At 38.2% G+C, this 24,891-nt stretch overlaps 1 pseudogene; it reads right to left on the bottom strand.

Annotated features, from left to right (window-relative positions):
• LOC114374608 overlaps window positions 1-21,871 on the bottom strand; it is a 52,064-nt pseudogene extending 30,193 nt beyond the window's left edge.
• Between the last annotated feature and the right edge of the window lie 3,020 nt (window positions 21,872-24,891).

Consider the following 24,891-nt stretch of genomic DNA (forward strand, 5'->3'; position numbering starts at 1 on the left):
TAGCAAATTCGTGTCTCAAGTCACATATATATAGGCCTTTGATAGCCATTCAAGAACCACATAAAAAGATGTCACTGTTGAGAATATTTTCTGAAAAACTTCTCTGGTAATCGATTACAGTATGTGTGTAATCGATTACAAGCTTTAAAATTTGAATTAAAAACGTTCAATAACTGCTGGTAATCGATTACCATATATGTGTAATCGATTACACAGTACAAATTTTGAATTCAAATTTAATAGCTGTTGTAAATCGTTTTTGGCCACTGGTAATCGATTACATCCTCTGGTAATCGATTACCAGAGAGTAAATCTATTGAAAAAACCTTTTTAACTTAGATTTCTTGGCCAAACCTTTTGCGACTTCAATTGGAATTCCCTTCCTATTTAATATACCCTTCCTAAGACTCTAGAGACTGTCTTGATCATTTATCTTGAATATCTTTGTCTTGAATAAATCCTTGAGAAGCATGTGATTCATGTAATCCTTTGGCATCATCAAAGCATTCAGCTTGATCCTTTGTCAACAATCTCCCCCTTTTTGATGATGACAATACCTGAAATCAAGACAAGTTATATACAAGATGATAGCACGTTCACACAACCCTTACTCCCCCTATCTTTTGGCATGTATGCCTAACTTTTGTTATTGATAAATTTCTAATAAATTTCTAATTGATTTCTAACCCATATGTGCTCTCCCAAGTTCTCTCCCCCTTTGGCAACATCAAAAAGAACTAGAGCAAAACAATCAATATCCAAACATTAACACAATAAATATCCAAACAAAGCCAACCATTAAATCAAAATAAATCCATACAGCGTCATAATTAACCAAAACAAAAGCGAGAATTATAATAATAGTGCAAGACTACGATAACTAGAACAAAAAGCCAAATATATGGCGATAAAACAAAGTACTAATAATACTTAACCACTAATAAAACTAAGTTAGAATAATAACATATAATCTAAGAGGATGAAGGAGGCGGTGGTGGTGGATCAAAGCAAGTTCGGATGAAGGAGACATCTTCTTCAACTCTGGTGATCCTTGATTCCATAGCATCGAACCGCATGTCAACTTGCAATTCCATAGCATCAAACTTGTCACCAACAAAAGTCTGAAGTCCATCAAACTTGTCCATAAGCCTTTGAAGAAGAGTGGAATTATCTTCAACTGGTAGGTGGCCTTGATCATCAGTGGGTGGAACGCCCTTTTTGACCCAAGACCATCACTCTCTTTCCGGTAACCAAAAGAAGCAATCACAGCAGCACCAATTAAAAAGGATCTCTTGATTGGAATATAAGATTCAGAATCAAGAGGAATTCCAAAATGACGAAGAAAGAGAGTAACAAGCTGTGGATATCGTAGTGGAGCATTTAATCGCAATGCCTTATGCATGCGATATCTGACTAAGTGTGCCCAGTCAAGTTGACGCCCTGTATGAAAGGCCCACATGATAATTAGATCTTCCTCAGAAACCTGGGCAAGGTTGGAAGACCGTGGAAGCAGAATACGCACAATTAAATAGTGAAGGATGCGGCTTTCAAAAGCCAATGACCCGGCAAGAAGACGTCCGGTCATATCCGCATTATTGGTGCAAACCAATTGGCAGGCATCATGTGCAGAGAAATCAAATTTCCAGTCGTCATTCAGTGTACCTTCAAATGGTACACCGTCACTGGTTAATTTGGTTAAGTCATGGAAAAGGGGCTGGTCAATGACCATTTTTATCCCAAAAACCTCAGAAATCAGAGTGCAGTCTTGAATTTCAAGATTACAATAAAAAGCTTTAACCAATTCAGGATAAATAGGCAATTGTAATGACATAAAAGGTATAAGACCTAAGTTCTGAATGGCTTGAATGCAATCAAAGGTTTCATCAGAAAAGAATTCCATATCAATAAACTTAGGGTCGATAATGGAACGAGATGAGAAAAGATTTGAGTATCGTTTCTGCTGTTCTTCGGAAGAAAACAATGGGGAAGAGGACAATGAGGGTGGAATTGGTGCTGTGGATGCGCTAGTGGCTCCGGAACGATGAGCTCTTGAAGTCGAAGCGGAGGCGGAAGAACCCTTTTGTTTCTTTGACGATTCTGCCATTTGAAGGAGTTTTTGCAGATTTCAATCGGTGAAATCAAAAGAAAAATGAAAAAGAAGAAGATTTCAATTTACGGGAGTTGATTTGATGAAGAAATGAGTGAGATACGAAGGTTTGGAGGTTTGGGAATGGAGGAACGTCGCAAGAGAAAAGGGGCTGCACAGGGATGTCTGGAAAATGTGATATTTATATAGCAGGACGCGTGGTAATCGATTACAAGTAATGGTAATCGATTACAGGAGGAGGCAGCCTACTGGTAATCGATTACATGAATATTGTAATCGATTACAGGCCATCTGTTCTAGTGTAATCGATTACAGTATTCATGTAATCGATTACCAGAACAAAAAATAGCCTTTTCCTAAAAGAAAAACTTATTTCTAAGTCTAAAAACTTATACTATCTTAATAATTAATTATACTAACAAAAAGTAAATTAAATTAAACAACACAAACGTCATACTCAATCAAAAACACAATCAATCATTCATAAAAAAAAATTACCTATCCAAATCACTAAGGTCTAAAAGGCCTAATTCTCTTCTTATTGAAAAGAATATTTCTTTTGGGAGAGGTTTTGTAAAGATATCAGCAAGCAGATTCATTGTATCAACAAACTCTAATATACAATCTCCCTTTAGGACATGATCTCTAAGAAAATGGTGCCTAATTTCTATATGTTTGGTTCTAGAGTGTTGAACAGGGTTTTTGGATAGATTTATGGCACTAGTATTATCACACCTAATTGGTATACGATTAAGAAGGATGCCATAGTCAGATAATTGTTGCTTCATCCATAAAATCTATGCACAACAACTGCCGGTAGAAATATATTCCGCTTCAGCAGTGGATAAAGCAACACTGTTTTGTTTCTTACTATGCCATGAGACAAGAGCGGATCCAATGAATTGACAAGTTCCACTTGTACTTTTTCTATCAGTTTTAGATCCGGCAAAGTCAGAATCAGAATATCCTATTAAGTTACATGTTGAGTTCTTAGGATACCATAATCCTAAATTTATTGTACCTAATAGATATCTCATGATTCTCTTAACTCCACTCAAATGTGATTGTTTGGGGTTGGATTGAAACCTAGCACACATGCTGTCGCAACCTACCCTTCGGCGGGAGGGCGACGCGTGACTCGCGGGATGCGTGTTCCACGAAAGGAATACGCGCGGAGTCGCCACCAACGTTTATTTGAGGAAAACGTCGGAAAAATCGGAAAAGACGTGATCTACGAACTTTTTAGTGAAAGGTTCGGGAGTTGTATTTACGCACGGGGAAGGTATTAGCACCCCACACGTCCGTCCCAAGGGACGGCAGCCTTTAATCGAATGTGCAAACATGACTTTGATTTTTATGTTCCCTTTTATATCCTTATATCCTTTATACCCTTTTTATATTTTTCCTTTTTTGTGGTCGACAAGGGTGTTTCCCTTTGCTCCTACGTATTCCCCAATTGCGATGAAGAAATCAGACCTACGTAGTTCTTTCGGAACAAAGTGTTTGGTTAAGTTGTTTTTGTCTTTTTTTGCAAAATATGTTTTTATTGAACAAAAGGTCATTTAAGGTGTTGGACCATTAAACGGTCTTTTGATTTTGAAAGGAGAGAAACGTTAAGGCGTTGGACCATTAACGATCTCTTGTTTTTGAAAGGAGAGAAACGTTAAGGCATTGGACCATTAACGATCTCTTGGGGTGGTCGACAAAAGCGGGGCTTTTGCTCCTACGTATCCTTAATTGCGATGAGAAAATCAGACCTACGTAGTTCTTTTTTATCAAGTGATCCTTTTTTACTTAAGAGGTGATCATTTTAAGGCGTTGGACCTTGAAAATGATCCATTTTACTTAGTAAGAAATTGAAATGACAAACTTCAAAAACCTATTTTTGGTGGACGAGCTTGACTAGGCGAGTTTGATTTTAGCCTTAGTTTCACCTTAGTTATTAGTCAATTCGATTAAGAATGAGAAATCCCAAAGAGAAAACGTCCGATTGATTTTCCGCTTTATTTTACTAAAAAAGATGTTTTTTGATTATTATATTATTTTTTACCTCTTTTTTATTTCCAACGTGGTTACGGCACGACCGAACGGTCGGAATTCATTTTAACCAAAGTTTACGGATCAAACAATTCAAACGTTCGGTGGAAATTTATTTTATTTTTAAGTTAAGCGAGAAATGACTTAAGTAAAATGGCTTAAGCACGTCAACAGGGGGTATAAAAAGTAAACAAAACGAGAATAAAAATGCACGAAACACAATGTAGACCACTATGGGTACATAGAATGAATCGAAAAGCTTGGTTCAAGGTACTTACCCGTTAAAGATCGAAGAACGATGAAGAACGAATGAAGAACGTCGAAGAACGGTTGAAACCTTTGCGAAATTCCTCACGGAAAAACGTTACGGAAACGTTTCGGAAGCGCCTCGGCTTAGATTTTCTTCACGGAAACAATTTTTCCAAGCAAATTGGAAAGAGAGAGAAATGCCTAAGGGGCTGAACCCTTTTCTTCTTCACTTCCTCCCCTATTTATAGCAAAATAGGAGAGGTGGTTGTCGCCCAGCTCGCCCAGGCGAGCTCAGCTCGCCCAGGCGAGCCAGGTTGCTTCCTCCAGAAGCAACAGCCTTTTGGAGGAATATTCTGGAGGGCCCAAGTGGGCCTGGGTGCTATTTGCACCCCCATTTTTAATAAGTACACCCCCCTCTGCTTTTTTTGGTGATTCTTTTTTCGTAAAGTTACGGAAACTTACGAATTTCGTAACGATACTCGTTTTCTTTCCGTAATGTTACGGAACCTTGCGGATTACATAATCATCCCCTTTTTGACTTACGGAATGTTACGGAACCTCACTTAATTATGCAACGATGCTTCCATTTGATTTCCGGTGTGTCACGGAAACTTACGGATTGTGCATCAATATTTTTTTTGGTTTTTCGGCATGTCCTGGAATTTTCACAAATTGCATAAATCTTTAAGAGAATGTCTAGTTGTTACCCCTTTTGATATATCACCAATAATGTTGTCGAGGGGATGATCTCTTGAGGCTTTCCATTCTCTTGGAAGTTCATTATTTCCTCTAGCCCCATTATCTTGAGAATCCTCATTGCTTCCTTCATCTTTTTCTTTAGAGTCATTTCCATGAATATGTGTATCTTCTAAGGAATCTGAAATATCATCTAAAAAATCCTTCCTTGGAAGAATGGCATTAGACTCATCAAAGGAAACATGTATAGACTCTTCAATTGTCATTGTTCTTTTATTATATATTCTATAAGCTTTACTATGCAGAGAATATCCAAGGAAAATACCTTCATCTGACTTAGCATCAAATTTTCCTAAGTTATCTTTTCCATTATTCAATACAAAACATTTACAACCAAAGATATGAAGATGTGAGATGTTTGGTTTTCTGCCATTGAACAATTCATATGGAGTTTTCTTTAAAATGGGTCTTATTAAAGCCCTATTTAAAATGTAGCATGCAGTGTTAACGGCTTCAGCCCAAAAGTATTTTGGAAGAAGAGTATCATTTAATAAAGTTCTAGCAATCTCTTCCAAAGATCTATTTTTCCTTTCAACAACACCATTTTGTTGAGGGGTTCTTGGTGCAGAAAAGTTATGCTCAATCCCATGCTTATCACAAAATAATTCAAATTTTTTATTTTCAAACTCACCCCCATGATCACTCCTAATAGATATAATCTTTAGATTTTTCTTATTTTGAATGATTTTTGCAAGTTTTCTAAATGCTTGAAATGCATCATTCTTATGAGTGATAAAAAGAGTCCATGTGTATCTAGAATAATCATCAACTATAACAAGAGCATAGTAACTTCCTCCAAAACTCATGATTCTGGAAGGACCAAACAAATCTATATGAAGTAATTGTAAGGGTTGAGTAGTTGAAACAATGTTTTTAGATTTGAAAGAAACTCTAGTTTGTTTTCCCTTTTGGCATGCATCACATAGCCTATCTTTTTCAAATCTTAGTTTTGGCAAACCAACAACTAAATCTTTTGATATTAATCTATTTAAGTGTTCCATGTTTATATGTGCAATCCGTTTATGCCACAACCATGGATCATCATCTTTACTAAGAAAACATTTATTATTATCTAGTTTTTGACTTAAGTCTATCATGTAAACATTGTTGACTCTAAACCCTATATATTTTATATTCATATCATGTTTATGTTCAATGACACACTTTTGAGAATCAAATGATACCAGATAGCCTTTGTCACATAATTGACTCACACTAAGCAGACTATGTTTAAGACCTTCAACAAGTAGAACATTTTCAATGGAGGTTGAAGCATTTGTACCTATTTTTCCAACTCCAAAAATTCTACCTTTGTTGTTGTCACCATAAGTTACATGTCCGCTTTTCTTGGGAGAGATATGTATGAATTTTGATTTGTCTCCCGTCATATGTTTTGAGCATCCGCTATCTATGTACCACTTTTTCCTCAAGGGTTCCTACAAAATCAAGGTTGTAACTTAGGTACCCAAACTTTATTGGGTCCTTGTGTGTTAATATGAATAAAGGATCCTTTTGGGACCCAAATCATTTTAATATTGTTACAATTCCTTCTAAAATAGCATGTAGATGTTCCATGCCCTTTTCTTCCACAGTAAAAACATGTGATAGAACTAGAATTATATTTTTGTGTGGAAGTAGAGAAGTTTTTATGAAATTTTTGTTGTTTTTCAGATTTATATCCTAGTCCAGCCTTATTAGAGACATGTCTTTGTTTTCCTAATATGACATCTAAATTATTTTTACTATAAGTAAATTTTACAAGTGAATTTTTCAACTCTTTGATTTCTTTTTCATACTTTTCAAAACAACTACAAGAATCTGACATTTTCTTGTTAGAAATAGTAGAGATATGAACTTTTTCATTTGGTTTAGAAATTGAGACTTCATTTCTAAGATGATATAATTCTTTGTTTAATTTTAAAATTTCATTTTCTAAATTTGAAATTGTTTTCTTTGAAGATGAAACTAACTTTGCAAGTTTAATTGACTCTTTATGCAAATCAGCAAATGCATCTTGCAATTCATCAAAAGAAATAGATAAATTGTTTGAAGATGTTACCTCTTCATCACTTTCATAACTTTTTGCCATAAGGCAGAGGTTTATTTCTTCATTTTCTGAATCTTCAGAAGATTCCATATCGTTTTCATCCCATGTGATGTATGCTTTCTTCAATTTCTTTTCATTAATATTTTTCTTTTCAAACTTCTCCATCTTTTTCTTGAAGATGGGACAATCAACCCTCAGATGTCTAGGTTGATTGCACTCAAAGCATTTTAGAGTAGAGGATGAAGTTTCTGTCCTTCTTTTAGGTTTAAAATTGGGTCGCTTTTGATTTCCTCTGACTCTCAGAAACTTGTTGAATCTTTTTACAAACAGACTAATATCTTCATCATTATCCAAGTCAATTGAATCTTCTTTATCACTGTCTTCTTGGATTGCAGATGAGGCTTTAAGAGCAATTCCTTTCTTCTTCTTATCAGTTTCTTCATGCTGATTTAATCTTAGTAATTCCATTTCATGCTCCTGCAATTTTCCAAATAATGTAGCAAGAGACATACTAGATAAATCTTGAGATTCTGTGATGGCTGTTACTTTTGGTTGCCATTCTCTATTAAGACATCTTAAGACTTTATTTACTAGATCTTCATTTTGAAAAGTTTTTCCTAGAGATGCAAGATGATTAACTATGTGTGTGAACCTCTTTTGCATGTCTTGTATACTTTCATTTACATTCATCCTAAAAAGTTCATACTCACGAGTTAAAGTGTTTATCCTAGATCTTTTAACATCTGTTGTTCCTTCATGTGTTACTTGTAGTGTATCCCACATATCCTTAGCACTTTTACAATTTGAAACCCTAAAGTATTCATTTATTCCTAAGGCAGATGTAATAATATTTTTGGCCTTTAAATTATATTGTACTAATCTTCTTTCTTCCTCAGTCCAATCTGCTCTAGGTTTTTCTATTGTTGCACTTCCGGCTATTATAGAGGGAACATAAGGTCCTTGTTCTATGGCTTCCCAAATATTTAAATCTATTGCCTCTATAAAGATTTGTATGCGGGTTTTCCAGTAGTGGTAACCCACTCCATTAAAGATGGGAGGTCTATTTATAGAATTTCCCTCGGGAAACAAGTAGTTTGATGAGGCCATAATTCTTGAAGCTTCTAAACTTTATACAAGAATGAAGCTCTGATACCACTTGTTGGACAAGTGGCCTCAGATATCTTAAGAAGGGGGGGGTTGAATTAAGATATTACAACTTATTTCCCCAATTAAAATTCTATTTCACTTTCTATTCAAGTTATAAATTTCCTTAATAATGAATTTCTTAAATATTGATTCAAATAGAAAAATTTGAATATGAATATAAAGCAATAATAAATAAAGGAGTTTAAGGGAAGAGAAAATGCAAACTCAGATTTATACTGGTTCGGCCACACCCTTGTGCCTACGTCCAGTCCCCAAGCAACCCGCTTGAGAGTTCCACTATCTTGTAAATTCCTTTTACAAGTTCTAAACACACAAGGACAACCCTTCCTTTGTGTTTAGAATTCTTTCACAACAAGAGACCCTCGGTCTCTTAATCCCTTTTCAGAATGAAGAAGAAGAGAAGAAGAAATCTCTCTTGAAAGAGATAGATTTGAACAATTTGAGCACTCAAATAATTCCTTATTGAATCACAAGTAATTTGGCCAAGGAATTTGTAAGAGGATAAAACGATTTTTCTTTATAAGAGGATAAGACCTTTTTGTTCTGAAAAACTCTTAGCAAATTCATGTCTCAAGTCACATATATATAGGCCTTTGATAGCCATTCAAGAACCACATAAAAAGATGTGACTGTTGAGAATATTTTATGAAAAACTTCTCTGGTAATCAATTACAGTATGTGTGTAATCGATTACAAGCTTTAAAATTTGAATTAAAAATGTTCAATAACTGCTGGTAATCGATTACCATATATGTGTAATTGATTACACAGTACAAATTTTGAATTCAAATTTAATAGTTGTTGTAAATAGTTTTTGGCCACTGGTAATCGATTACATCCTCTGGTAATCGATTACCAGAGAGTAAATCTGTTGAAAAAACCTTTTTAACTTAGATTTCTTGGCCAAACCTTTTGCGACTTCAATTGGAATTCCCTTCCTATTTAATATACCCTTCCTAAGACTCTAGAGACTGTCTTGATCATTTATCTTGAATATCTTTGTCTTGAATAAATCCTTGAGAAGCATGTGATTCATGTAATCCTTTGGCATCATCAAAACATTCAGCTTGATCCTTTGTCTACATAGTCAACCCAGTGTTTCCAAAATATGTTCTTTTATCAATTTGTGCATTCATCCGAGTCTATTTTTGGGTGTTCAGGAAAATTCTCACAACGTTCACCCTTTAGGTGTATACACATTTTTTTCAAAAACTGGTTATGATCAGTGAATTTTTTTCAAAGAAAACTTGGAAGTTATCTCTCTTCACAGGCATGTTGTTTTTTAGCTAGACAACTTTTTATTTTTATCTATTTTCTTTTTTTTTCTTCCTTCTTTTTCTTTTCTTACTTGCTCTCTTTTCCTTTTCCTCTTTTTTTCTTTTTTAAGTTATTTATCATTTGTTCATTTCCTCTCTCTTTTTTTTCTTTTTTCTCTTTTTCTCTCTGAAAAGGTCGTGCGAACGAGGGCACACACTACCTACTTACGTCTAACCACAAGGTAAACGAAAAACGCACGAAATAGTAAGTCGCAAAAACGGTGACGAAATAACTGAGAGCCATAACGCCAAAAATTTCTAACAGAGACGAACAATAATGATAGTAATGTTAGTAACCATATGAACAAAAACATAAAATAGTAATGTCAACAGCAATATAGACAATAACAAAAAACGTCAATGGCAAACTAACAAAAAAATGTCAATAAAAAGGTGCGATGACCTCGGTCACGTGGCTCCGTTTCTTCCTAAGAAACCGAGCAAGTTCGTCATCTCCTCATCCATACGGGCCTCCTCTGCATCGCCGGGGGATCCTACAGGCACCTCCCCTGCCTGGGCCTCGGGCCAATCTCCGGGCCATGCGACCTCAGCCCTAAACTGCTCTGGAGTAGGGCACGCAAAAGGAGCAAAACCCTACCCATGCTGACTGAGGCTGAGCTAGTAGAGGCACTCATGTATCTGCACCTGCCCCCGGTGGTTGGCCGCCTGCAGGCAAACCAAGTGCTGTAGATAACGCTCCATGCCTAGTGACCCAGCGGGATCAGCTTGATGAGGTGGTAGCGGTGCGTCTGCGGCCTGAGGTGCATCACCCTACGCCTGCCTAGGCATGCAATACTTCTCAATGAAGGCCAGGGTGATCGGCGGTCGGATCACCTTACTAGGGGTGACGGGAACCCCAAATGACTGGCAGAGGCCCATGATCAATTCCTGAAACCCCAGGGCCCTGTTAGACTTATTCGGGTCTAGAGGGTGCCTGGTGGGTGGCATACCTGCAAATAAATAGATGGTGTCAGCAATCAACTGAGCCACGTGGACGCTCATCCGTGTTAGGATGGCATACACTAGCTGACACTTTGGCAGAGGGAGATCAGAGTTATGATCACTAGGAAAGACATTGTTGAGCAGCAATGTCATCCACATCTGGGTCAAGATGGTCATGCTGGTGCACATGATCCGCACCCGCCTCCCTGCAGCGGTCCAGGCGAAATCATGCCTCGGTGTGCATAACAGCTGGGCAATGGCCTCCTCGTCGAACCCATCGGCCCTATTCCTCCTCTGACTGAACTCGCACTCCTGGCCTTCCTCCAACATTAGCAGATCACCCAGGAACTGGCTGAGGGCATCCGCGTCAAAGGGAATCCACTGACCCCTCACCCATGACCGCATGTCTCACACTCCCTCTTCTGTGGGCCAAGCATTAGCATAAAACTCCAGGACTATCTCAGGGTCAAACTTAGCCATGGGAGTCACCAACGACGTCCAATGCCGGTGAGCTATCTCTTCCTAAAAATCCGTGTACTCATCCTCCCTGAGCTGGACGCGTCTCTCTCTTTGGAACGACCATCCTTTGATGGCCTCGAAGCGTTGTTGGTGCTCGGCGCTCCTGAAATGGTGGCTATCAAACTCGGGGGCGGCACTGGTCCCTTCAGCCGCGACGTCCCTCCTAGATCTCTTCGCGGAAAGCTTTTTCGGAGCCATTTCCTACGAGGACAAACATTTGGAAAGTTAATTTACAAGGAAATACCAATTGTCATACCCTAATTTCGTCCGGGGACCTTTGCTTGATGACATGCGACCTTTCTTTGGTCCTTGTGAGGTGCTTGGCACCCATCATTAGGCAATTTGTGAAATTCCAGGACATGCCGAAAAACCAAAAAAATATTGATGCACAATCCGTAAGTTTCGGTGACACACCGGAAATCAAATGGAAGCATCGTTGCATAATTAAGTGAGGTTCCGTAACATTCCGTAAGTCAAAAAGGGGATGATTATGTAATCCGCAAGGTTCCGTAACATTACGGAAAGAAAACAAGTATCGTTACGAAATTCGTAAGTTTCCGTAACTTTACGAAAAAAGAATCACCAAAAAAAAGCAGAGGGGGGTGTACTTAGTAAAAATGGGGGTGCAAATAGCACCCAGGCCCACTTGGGCCCTCCAGAATATTCCTCCAGAAGGCTGTTGCTTCTGGAGGAAGCAACCTGGCTCGCCTGGGCGAGCTGGGCGGCAACCACCTCCCCTATTTTGCTATAAATAGGGGAGGAAGTGAAGAAGAAAAGGGTTCAGCCCCTTAGGCACTTCTCTCTCTTTCGAATTTGCTTGGGAAAATTGTTTCCGTGAAGAAAATCTAAGCCGAGGTGCTTCCGAAACGTTTCCGTAACGTTTTCCGTGAGGAATTTCGCGAAGGTTTTCGACCGTTCTTCGACGTTCTTCATTCGTTCTTCATTGTTCTTCGATCTTCAACGGGTAAGTACCTCGAACCAAGCTTTTCGATTCATTCTATGTACCCGTAGTGGTCCACATTGTGTTTCGTGCATTTTTATTCTCGTTTTGTTTACTTTTTATACCCCCTGTTGACGTGCTTAAGCCATTTTACTTAAGTCATTTCTCGCTTAACTTAAAAATAAAATCAATTTCCCCCGAACGTTTGAATTGTATTATCCGTTAACTTCGGTTAAAATAAATTCTGACCGTTCGGTCGTGCCGTAACCACGTTGGAAATCAAAAAGAGGTAAAAAATAATATAATAATAAAAAAAAACATCTTTTAGTAAAGTAAAGCGAAAAATCAATCGGACGTTTTCTCTTTGGGATTTCTCATTCTTAATCGAATTGACTAAAAACTAAAGTGAAATTAAGGCTAAAATCAACTCGCCTAGTCAAGCTCGTCCACAAAAATAGGCTTTTGAAGTTTGTCATTTCAATTTCTCACTAAGTAAAATGGATCATTTTTAAGGTCCAACGCCTTAAAATGATCACCTCTTAAAGTAAAAAGAATCACTTAATGAAGAAAGAACTACGTAGGTCTGATTTTCTCATCCCAAAATTGAGGAATACGTAGGAGCAAAGGGAAACACCCTTGTCGACCACGAAAAAAGAAAAAATATAAAAAGGATATAAGGACATAAAAGGGAACGTAAAAATCAAAGTCATGTTTGCACATTCGATTAAAGGCTGCCGTCCCTTGTGACGGACGTATGGGGTGCTAACACCTTCCCCGTGCGTAAATACAACTCCCGAACCTTTCACTTAAAAAGTTCGTAGATCGCGTCTTTTCCGGTTTTTCCGACGTTTTCCTCAAATAAACGTTGGTGGCGACTCCGCGCGTATTCCTTTCGTGGAACACGCATCCCGCGAGTCACGCGTCGCCCTCCCGCCGAAGGGTAGGTTGCGACACCAATCACTACAAACAAGAGCCAAACAACACTTATATGGTGCGAGTGTCAACATGCACTTTACAAAACAATCATATTGGGGCATGTGTTATTTTATGACACATACCTATATACATGCATTTACACACACACACACATAATTTTTTTGGTGAAAGGCATTTTATGACACATATCCACGTATGTTTTTGACAAGCATTTTCATGCTACATCCCACATACATGCACATTTCTTTTGAAAGGCTCCTTATGCTACCTACTCACAAATATACATATTTTGAAAGGCATTTTTACACTATCTATCCAACATATACACATTTTGAAAGGCATTTTTTGCTATATATTCACACACTTTGCAAGGCATTTTCATGCTATATATTCAACATATATACATACTATTGAAAGGTATTTTTTGCTTTATATTCACACACTTTGCAAGGCATTTTCATGCTATATATTCAACAAATATATACATACTATTGAAAGGTATTTTTCATGCTACCTAGGTGCAAGGTACTCCTCATGAGGCAGCAAATTCAAATTCTAGTCAAAAACCTCACAAACATGTTCTAATATTCATGCATCTTTTACATTCAAAACCAAAAACTTAGATTCCTAGGCGTAAGTCATGCTTTTGGCGCTTTAGTCTAGCTTCTACAAAACTGCCCACACACTCACAATGGCAGCCATATGTGCATAATTCGTTCCACAAGCTAAGTTTCACAAAATCATGCGCAAATGCCATTGAGGCATTTCACCGAACACTTGGTGGGCGGATGTTTGGACATGAAAAAATTAGGCACGGGGGCAATGCAACATGCCCATGCATTTCAGAATATAGAATAGGCCTACAGCCATCCCCTACGACCCCCCAATTCAAGCAAACAATCATGGATTCACATATGAATTGCTTCACGAATTTTGCAAAAAATGAGCAACTAAAGCACTAAAACACATCAATGGAGAGCCAAATAATCAAGGGAAAGTGCACTTACTTGTAGGGAGTGAGCAAGAGTGCAAAAATGGAAGCAAAAATGCAAACATGGTGACTTAGGGCTGCAAAACTCGTGAATCCCATAGCTTTCATTTTTTTGAATGAGGGGGGAGATTTTTTAGGTGCAGAAAACTTCCCCCTCCCCCTTTTTAACCACCCTCGTGCAGGGGTTGCTCGCCCAGGCGAGCTAACTTGCATTTTTTTTTAGGGAAGAAATAAGTACGGCTTCCCACGGGTCGGCGTTCGCTTACTCGAACCCCCTTAGGGTAGACCAGGCATCCAATATTTACTTTAAAGATACAACAGTAATAACTACTGGGAATTTAAAGGATACTAGGCTGCCTCCCAACGGCGCTTTCCGTTTGTCCAAAGCCGAGCAAGGGACGACGATCTATCAGTCGTGACCCTAGCCTCTACTTGCGTCCGTCCCTAAGTACCTGAAAGCAGGAAACGACATTACACGGCAAACTGTGGTCGCGTCACCATTTTACCTTGATTGGTTTCTACCTTTAGCCCCATCCCGGCATTTGAACACTGCCTAAGACGATTCTGCTCCTGTTATAAGATAACAAAATATGCATGTATATGCATATGCATGAATTTTTTTCAAATGCAACAATCTTTTTAGTGAAAGCTGGTCAGGTTCAGTTTTAATTAAGCGCTTGGGGCATCCCATGAACTGAGCAAAAAGGCTCAGGTTATCACAAACTGCACATGGTTTAAAGCACAAAGTGAGGACTGAAGCCTCAATCTCATGTTCTCCTCTTTTAAAACACTGTGACGAGAAAATTACAGCGGATAGGAATCCCTGGGGGAAACCAAGAAGAACACACAAAAATAAAATAACATGCAGCGATATCCTCAATTGCCCCAGATCCTAAGAGTAGTATCGCTTGACAACATCGGAGTTCATGGGTGAAGGTAGCTCCTCGCCATCCATGTTGGTGAGCACCAGGGCCCCTCCGGAAAAAGCCCTTTTCACAACGAAAGGCCCTTCGTAGTCGGGGCCAACTTCCCTCGATTATCTTTAACAGCGTGGGACATCTTTATCAGCACAAGGTCCCCCTCATGGAACTTGCGCAAACGCACCTTCTTGTCGAACGCGTTCTTCATTCTTTGTTGATACAGGCGCCCATGGCTCATGGCCATCAAGCACTTACCTTCAATAATGTTTAGTTGGTCGTAGCGTGTTTGAGCCCGCTCTGATTCTTCTAAGCTTGATTCTGCTAGTATCCTCTAGGAAGGGACCTCTACCTCAAACGGGAGTACCGCTTCCATTCCATAAACCAAGGAATACGGTGTTGCCCCAGTAGAAGTTCATACAGAATTTCGGTATCCATGCAGGGCAAAAGGCAACATCTCATGCCAATCTTTGTATGACACTATCATCTTCTGAATAATTTTCTTAATATTCTTATTGGCTGCTTCCACGGCTCCATTCATCTTTGGTCGGTAGGGCATGGAATTGTGATGCTGGATTTTGAAATCCGCGCACATTTCCTGCATCATTTTGTTATTCAGATTAGTGCCATTGTCAGTAATGATCTTCCTAGGGAGTCCGTACTGACAAATCAACTCCCTCTTTATGAATCTAACCACTACACTCCTCGTGACATTGGTGTAGGAAGCCACTTCGACCCATTTGGTGAAATAATCTATTGCCACGAGAATGATGCGATGACCATTCGAAGCCTTGGGTTCGATGGCCCCTATGACTTCTATCCCCCACATGGATAAAGGCCAAGGGGTGAACATGACATTCAAAGGATGTGGCAGAGCATTGACATTGTCTGTGAACGCTTGACATTTATGGCATTTCCTTACATGGGTGCAACAATCACTTTCCATGGTGAGCCAGTAATAACCTGCTCTCAGGATCTTCCTAGCCATAGCATGCCCATTGGCGTGCGTTCCAAACGAACCCTCGTGGACTTCCTCGATCATGTGGTTCGCCTCTTTGGCATCCACGCATCGCAGGAGGGTCATGTCATGGTTTTTCTTATATAGTATGCTCCCGCTCATGAAGAAACCGACCGCCAATCTCCTCAATGTCCTTTTTTCATTATCGGAAGCCCCCGGTGGGTACTTTTTGCTTTCAACGAATCGCTTGATATCGAAATACCAAGGCTTACCGTCCCGTTCCTCTTCCACCTGACAACAATGTGCAAGTCTGCCACGACACCAGAACTCAATGTATGGTAGGTCCCCGTGCGGTGTTAGCTGAAACATGGACGCCAAAGTAGCAAGCGCGACCCCATTTGATTTTCCTCTCGGGGAACGAGATGGAAGGAGATCTCATCAAAGGAATCAGCCAACTCCTTGTAATAGGCTTGGTAGGGTATCAGCTTGGGGTCTCTAGTTTCCCATTCCCCTCTCAGCTGGTGAATCACTAGCACTGAGTCCCCGTACACTTTGAGCAGTTTGACATTAGAGTCAATTGCCGCCTGGACGGCCAGGGCACACGCTTCATACTCAGCCATATCGTTGGTGCAGTCAAACCCCAGCTTGGCTGTGAAAGGTATACATTAATTGTCTGGAGAGACCAATACCGCTCTAATGCCATGGCCTAGAATGTTTGACGCTCCATCAAACCACACGGTCCACTTGTCCCGGTCCTCGTCTAGTTTTTCCTCAAACAAGGCCATGATGTCCTCATCCGGGAACTCGGGATGCATGGCCTAATAGTCGTTGAGAGGCTGTTGAGCCAAATAATCTGCCAAGGTGCTTCCTTTTATCGCCTTTTGGGTGACGTAAACTATATCAAACTCGGATAGCAAGACTTGCCACCGGGCGATCCGTCCTGTGAGAGCAGACTTCTCAAAGATGTACTTAACCGGGTCCATCTCGGATCCGAAGAAAAGATACGGTTTCCTTCCCCCAAGAGGACATCCTAGAATCTCAAATTCTTCAACAGTCGGTACTAATTGGAAGTCTCCAAACGTGAAGCATCTCAAGGGCTGGTCATAGTATTGGGTGAGTGATACAATGGCTTCTGTGGATATCTCTGCTATGGTCAAATCTAAGATCTTTCCATACACCTTGCGAAAGGCTTGCATTTGGAGAGGTCCCATCAACCCCCCCAACTCCTTAATGCTGGTGATATCTAGGCCCTTAATCTTGACTTGATAAAACCTTTTTCCAGTTTGATTTGTTCCTATGTTTACTAAAGTGAAACAAAAACTCAGTGCGAATCAAAACGCCGACATCTATCATGGGTGGAATGGATGAATGCATGAAGAAATGCATATGACACAGATGCAATTTATGAGTACAGGGGCCCGGGAAATTGTCTCCTTTTTAGATACAACGTCTCGGGGTAGCATGATGCCCGATGTATGTATTTAAGAAGGTGACACAGACCCTCCGTTTGTTTGCCAAAGAGAGGGGATCAAGACGAAACTCGTGCATGATGCATATGCGAAAGGCACAACATGGGGATGTACATAGTACGACAATATTCACAAACAAATATAATCAAAGGGGTACACGACATTTGACTACATGCATGGCAGTGTGAAAAAATGGCACGCAGCGTGTTTGCTTCATGCTCCTATTTTAGGGACCTACATGGGAGGGAGCTAAAAGGGCTTTTAGTGAAAATTTCCAAGGTGGTCATATCTCTCTTGATGGTCTCTAGAGGTATCATCCCCTTCGAAGAACATATTGCAGCAGTAGGAACTACTAGCAACAATATGTTATCAAAGAGAAAAACTCTAGATGAGGGTTCTCTGTAATCAAGCAAGTCGGAGACCTAGCATAATCACAGATTCAGCCTCACTCCTTATGTTCCCATGAACCCTGGTATAGGGCCCTTTTTCAACTTACCGTGTGTGCAAATAGTGTTGGTGTTTGTGTGCATCAAATGAATAAATATTTACCTCATGCATACATTTTAAAACGCACTAAAAGCATCAAAGAGTTATATATACAAAAACATAAGAAAAATAAAGGGAAACCAACAAAGGAGAAAGTCATGATAAAACATTGCACAAGATTAAATGGCCTAACTCTCTAAAAATAGTCCCCAGTGGAGTCGCCAACTGTCGCAACCTACCTTTTGGCGGGAGGGCGACGCGTGACTCGCGGGAGCATCTTCCAAGGAAGGAAAACGCGCGGAGTCGCCACCAACGTTTATTTGAGGAAAACGTCGAAAAAATCGGAAAAGACGTGGTCTATGAACTTTAAGTGAAAGGTTCGGGAGTTGTATTTACGCACGGGGAAGGTATTAGCACCCCACACATCTGTCACAAGAGACGGCAGCCTTTAATCAAATGTGCAAATATGACTTCAATTTATGTTATCTACCCCTTTTTATGTCATTTTGTGTTTTTATGCTTTTTGTGCTTTTTGTATTTTTTTTATCTTTTTGTGGTCGACGAGGGTGTTTCCCTTGCTCATACGTATTCCTCAATTGTGATAAGGAAATCAGACCTACGTAGTTCTTTGAGAACCAAACGTCGATTAAATTCTTTTTGTCCTTTTTTGCAAAATATGTTTTTATTGAATGAAAGGTCATTTAAGGCGTTGAACCATTAAAAAAACTTTCGATTCTTTTGAAAGGAGAGAAAACATTAAGGTATTGAACCATTAATGATCTCTTGTTATTTTTTAAAGAGGTAATAAAACTATGTGTTGATTTTAGGCTTTTTAGAAATTTATGTTCAAACAATAAAGGCGGAAAAGACCATTTTAAGGCGTTGGACCTTAAAAATGGATTTTTGGGTGATGACAAAAGTTTGATTTATGAATTGATTTTAGCCTTAGTTTTACTTTGTTTATTATTCAATTTGATTAACAAAGAAAAATCTCAAAGAAAAACGTCCGATTGATTTTTTTGATTATTTTACTAAAAGATATTTTTTTGATTATTATATTATCATTTTGCCTCTTTTTTGGTTTTAAACGTGGTTACAGCATGATCGAACGATCGGATTTCATTTTAACAGAAATTAAAAGATGTTACAATACGAATGATCGGTGGAAATTTATTTTATTTTTTATTAGGCGAGAAAATGATTTAAATAAATGACTAAAGCACGTCAAAAGGGGGTACGGAAAATAAATAAAATGAAAATAAAAGCACGCGAAACAAATGAGGACCACTAAGGGTACATAGAATGAATTGAAAAGTTCGATTTCGGGAACTTACCGGTTGAAGACCGAAGAACGACGAAGAACGAACGAAGAACGGTGGAAAATCTTCACGAAATCACCCACGGAAACGTCTCAGAAGCGTTACGGAAGCGCCTCGGCTTGGATGTTCTTCACGGAAATAATATTTCTCACTAATTTTAAGTGATTCTCAGATACCAGGAGGGTTGAACATTTTTGTTCTTTCCTCATTCCCCTATTTATAGGGAAAAGAGGGAGAAGCTTGCCACCCAGCTCGCCCAGGCGAGCTAGGTTGCTTCCTCTAGAAGGCACCGCCTTCTGGAGGAATTTCCTGGAAGGCCCAAGTGAGCCTGGTTGCTATTTGCACCCTCCCCCCCTTGTTTACTAAATACACCCCCTGCCTTTTTTTGCTGATTCTTTTTCCGTAACATTACGGAACTTTATGAATTTTGCAACGATACTCGTTTTCTTTCCGTAATGTTACGGAACCTTATGGATTACGTAATCATCCATTTTTTTGGCTTCCGGAATGTTACGAAATTTCACGAATTGTGCATTAACACTTCCTTTTGACTTCCGGCATGTCACAGAACTTCACGGATTGCCTGATGATGGGTGCCAAGTATCTCGAAGTGGTCAAACGAGGGTCGCATCCCAACAAACAGATGGTCCCTGGACGAAATTAGGGTATCACAAAAATCATTCTTCCTAATTTTCACAAAATACAACCTGGCAAGCTTTATCTAACATCCGAAACATTAGAGAAATAATTCAATACTTCAAGTTCATCGAATTCCCAATCAAACTCATAGAAAACCTATAGGAAAAAAGAAAAAAGTGATAAAAAAAAAAAAGTAAGCATCTAGAAAACCTGATATGGTACTAACCTACCTTACTTGTATGTAAACATGTCATATAAAAAACTATCCGAAGCAATCCAAAATTGGGGACATCTTTGCAAAACTTTTCTCAATCATAATTACCGGCTTTGGCTCTGCTAGAAATATTATTTGAACTTCAGTGCTCTGTTCAAATTCATCTTCCTTGAACGGCTGGTAGAAGTCTATTACAAAAATAACAATTAAAGGATATAACAAAGCAAATCATAACGTTAAAAAAATAATGTTAGAAACTCACAAGGCAACCAACACTTGTATTTTTTTACACAATCCAACTTCAGATACTTCAATGCAGCCTAGTATTGCATAGATTAATTAATATCACAAGATAAAAAGTCATTCATGAACATTCTACGTTAAAGATCAAGAGTATATGGATCAAAAGTTTCAACATGCAGTTACGAATAGCTCTTACAGTAAAGGGTCAACCCATCAAGTTGCATATATATATAAATCCTGAAATTGGCACAAAATATCAAAGCAAGACAAGCTGATGTGTAATAAAGTACATGGTTAAAAAATATTTAAACAGGCTCGCTAATATAATCTATCTTACTTAGAAGAAGATCCAAAATCTGATAAGGAATTGTTCTCTCGTGACCTGTTACCGTATGATGACTGCTTTGTGTAGCTTCTAATCGTACTAGAGCTACCAGAAGAAAATATAGAATGGTGATAACTTTTGCAAGAGATAATAGAATGCTCAATGTCTTCAACACTATGACAATCTGCTATCGGCACAAACTTTGACAAAGAATATACACATTTTGTTTTTGTGATCTTTGTCTCATGTACATAATGTGATCTTGGTCTCATGTCCATAATGAGATCTTCAGATATCCAAAAAAAGAGTCATCTTTAACCAATGCAACATTGCATCTTGTCAAGGTGGTACCTCAGGTCTCATCGAAGATATTTGATCAAATTTACCCAATAAAGTTGAAAATCATAAGAAGAAAATAAATAGGACACAAAGAAAAATGAGATTTTATTATTTGGAAAACAAAATTGAAACAAAGTTTCATATATCCACTACTAGATATTCCTATTGCCATATTAGGATAAGAAAAATTTATTTGGCAATATCCTTATTAGAGGACTAACTAATGGAAATTAATCATGTGTCACATGCAAGAGATAATATGGTTATTCACAAGCGGAGAGATAGTAATACATGTCAAGTATTACCCAAGATGTATTATAGTTTGTAACCTCTTGTAAAAAAGCCTGTTTAATTGAAAATCCTACAATGACTTTAACTTCAATAACAACTTGCACATGAACATAGCTATTAGAAAATATAATAGCACCTGAAAACATTCTCTAAGGTTATGTAGTATTTATAGCCATGTTTTGGAAACAAGACTAGACTAACCACCCAATGTCTAGGCCTAATAAACCACAGACCTAATCTTAAGAAGAATTGGTTAAAAAAATTGGTCAAAAGCTAGTCAAAATCAACAAAAACCTAGTTCAGAACCAAAAACAATCTTATCCTTTTCCTCTGGTTTGCAGTTGAACCAAAATGAAAATATTGGTTCTTTAAGAAGACCTTGGTCAACCATGTTGTACTTTTGATAGGTAAAATCAGATAAACACATAGGGATTCAATAAATTTTTAAAAACAATAACAAGGGCAGCCTAGTTCTATAAGATTCTCACTATAGGAAGAGTTAGACCCAGTAGGGTCAGTAGTAAGCACTAACAAAATTCAATAAATTCGGGGAAATCAAAATTAGGTCAGAAAATGAAAAAATAGGTTAGAGAAATTGAAATTGAGTGAGAATGTGAGAAGGAGGAACCGGTGTAGTGGCCTTTGGCGAAGTTGTTGGCGGCATCTTCCTTGTTTGCGGTGGAAGAGTTGATGGTAGGTGCTGCAGTGGACTTCGTTGATGACGATGGGTTCGAGATCGATAAAGACGATGCGCAGGATGTGCTTGTTGAATCTGGTTTCACTAAAGAAGGTGTTGAAGGCATCATGGGCTACATCCAAGGTGGAAGAGTTGATGGTAGGTGATGCGCATGTGAAGATTGCACCGCTCTGCTCTCACAACTCTCAATATCACGCAAAATATGAAAGTGTGGATTTCTGGTCATGGGTGGGAGAAAACAAGAAGAACACAAAATATGAAGGCCCTTTACAACAACAGTTTTAACAAAAACCGTCTTTGAATAGATGTTTCAAAGACAATTTTTACAAAATCATCTTTGAAAAGTTGTAATTATTTGCAAAAATGCCACCCCATTTTTTATGACATCGATTTTGTAAAAACCATCTTTAATCCATTGTCTTAGAATAACATTTTTATAGTAGTGACATCTGACAACATATGTGACATGTTGACATGTCAACTTAACGGACAAGTTAGTACTAAATAGACAAAAGCTAACAATAATGACGACCTATGACAAAAAAATTCAAATATCAAAAACATGCAAAAGAATAATTTATCAAGAAACAAATGAAAAATTCATGTATATATCAAGAAGCACAAATATATTTTAATTGAGTTTAATTTTCCGAGCTTATTTATTTGATGATGTATTTTAATTTAAAGCTATTTAATGGTGCATTTGATTCATATTAATATACAATACATTATAAGTACCCGAGTCACCAAATGACTTTTTGTGTTTGTATGTTATTTTGTAATTTATATAGAACTCAAGCAATTTTGTGTTTATATATAAAACAATAATCCATTTTTATGTGTGAATTACCCTTTTGTACTCATCCATTTTTATATTTTGTGTGTGAATGTAGAGACATAATCGGGTTAGGGTTGAGTAAACCAAGTGAATATATATTTTGTGTTAGAAAAAGGAAGTCTCACATTTGTGAGTAATGAACAAAAATACGTCAATATGAAGAAAAGCTGTGTCAATTTCAATTTGCGTAGATATTTTGGGTGGTCAAATGAACCGTCTCTGAGAGTTGATTTCAGCATTGCAATGTCCTTCTAACATTCTTTCTAGATGACCGTATATAATTCCCAAAACTTAGTATAGTTTTTTTTATCATCCCCCTCAGAAAAGAATATAGTATAGTGTCAGTATGTGTGATGGAAAAATGAAGTGCCACGTGTTTAATGAGCGAAAATAAGTAAAAATGAAGCAACACGAGTGTCACCTTTTATTTGCATAGATATTTTGGTCAAATTAAATGACCCCTCTTAAGTTGATTTCATGAGAATTGAAATATCCCTTTAAACATTCTTTCTTGAATAGGTTTAAATGTATTTTGATTCTTAAAAAAAATTATATTTGGTCTTTAACATTTTTTTTATTTGTACTAATACTCCTCTTTAAGATTTTTATAATATTTTTTCAAAGCTATTCTTTATTACGAAAGCAATGAAAGCACAACCTCCGACTCCAATACCAAATTGTACCAATTGGAAGCTAGTTTTTATGCATAATCGCTTTGAATCTCCTTGCAATCACGTCCACTACCTCAACCTGAATCCTTGATGAGGTACTAGAAGAACTTCTCGTGTTTATTCAGTGTCCCACCTCTTTTGTGAGTTGTGACTGCATCCCTGCTGCAGTAGTCAATGGTGTTGATTATTGAACAGCACCACACAGTCACACTCATTTCTCGTGATCGAAATTTTGGAGGCTTTAACCGTAGCCAGAAGAGTGGTGCCTGGCGTTGTTACGAATCCGGCTTCGAGCGCTTAAGATCCATTTGCTAAACCCAATATCACTACTAAAAAAAGGCCTTCTACATCGGTTCTAATGGCCTTTCTACATCGGTTATGACACGTGCTGATAACCCAGTGTCGTTGAATAACAACATCGGTTGAAGGACCGTCTTTGAAGGGCGATTGTTCTACATCGGTTGTGTAGCAACAACCGATGCAGAATGTGAGTTTTCTACATCGATTCTAAGGATGAAACCGATGTTGAATGAGTAGAAATGAGAAGGTTTCTACATCGGTTATCAGTCAACCGATGTAGAATGGGTACGAATGTGAAGGTTTCTACATCGGTTATCAGTCAACCGATGTAGAATTGGAAGGGTTTTTACATCATTTATCACTCGACTGATGTAGAATGAGGAGATTTTCTACATCATTTATCATTCAAGCGATGCAGAATAAAGATTTTTTTTATATTATTTTTGCGAAATTTATAAACCCAAGTCAAATTTCAGCCCATACCCATTGACCCAAAACATCTAAAAGTGCTATTAACAATTCAACACAATCCCCTAACTACCCACCACACATAATTCTACACAAATATGCCCTCTTTTCTAGATTCTTCAAACCATAGCCAAATTCAGTTTTACAAACTTCAAAGAACAAAAGTTGCACAAGTATAATCAATGGCTATGCTTATGGTTATCAACTACCCACCACACATAAGTTAAATGAAAAATTAATCAATGGCTAAATGATCAAGCATGCCAAGAAAAAAAATACAATTTTCGTGTTAAATGATCAAGCATGCCAAGAAAATTAGGTGGGAGTTTAGGTGATCAGTTTTAGCTCACAAATACAATTTAACATCACAGAAGACAAGTTATTGTTTTATGATTTGAACTTCCTCATTTTTGTTTTTAGAAAAACTTTTGGATTATTTTATAGGGCATAAAACCAGAGGGATCAGCTTTTGGCTCAACACAATATGGGGCTAAGGATTTGGAGAGTCTACAGAGGAAAGAGAAGAAGAGGGACACATGGCAGAGGAGGCAGTTATGCAAAGTGGAGATTCTGTTGCAGCTGAAGCTATGATTGAAAAAGGAATATTTGGGAGGGGGGATATTCAGAAATTGTGAGTAAATGGCCTGGGGCCTGGCACCTGAGAGGTATATCACTTGAGATCCTAATCTTTATTCTACAATCTCTCTTTC

Source organism: Glycine soja, chromosome 2 (genome assembly GCF_004193775.1).
Source record: "Glycine soja cultivar W05 chromosome 2, ASM419377v2, whole genome shotgun sequence".
NCBI classification, from domain to species: Eukaryota; Viridiplantae; Streptophyta; class Magnoliopsida; order Fabales; family Fabaceae; genus Glycine; species Glycine soja.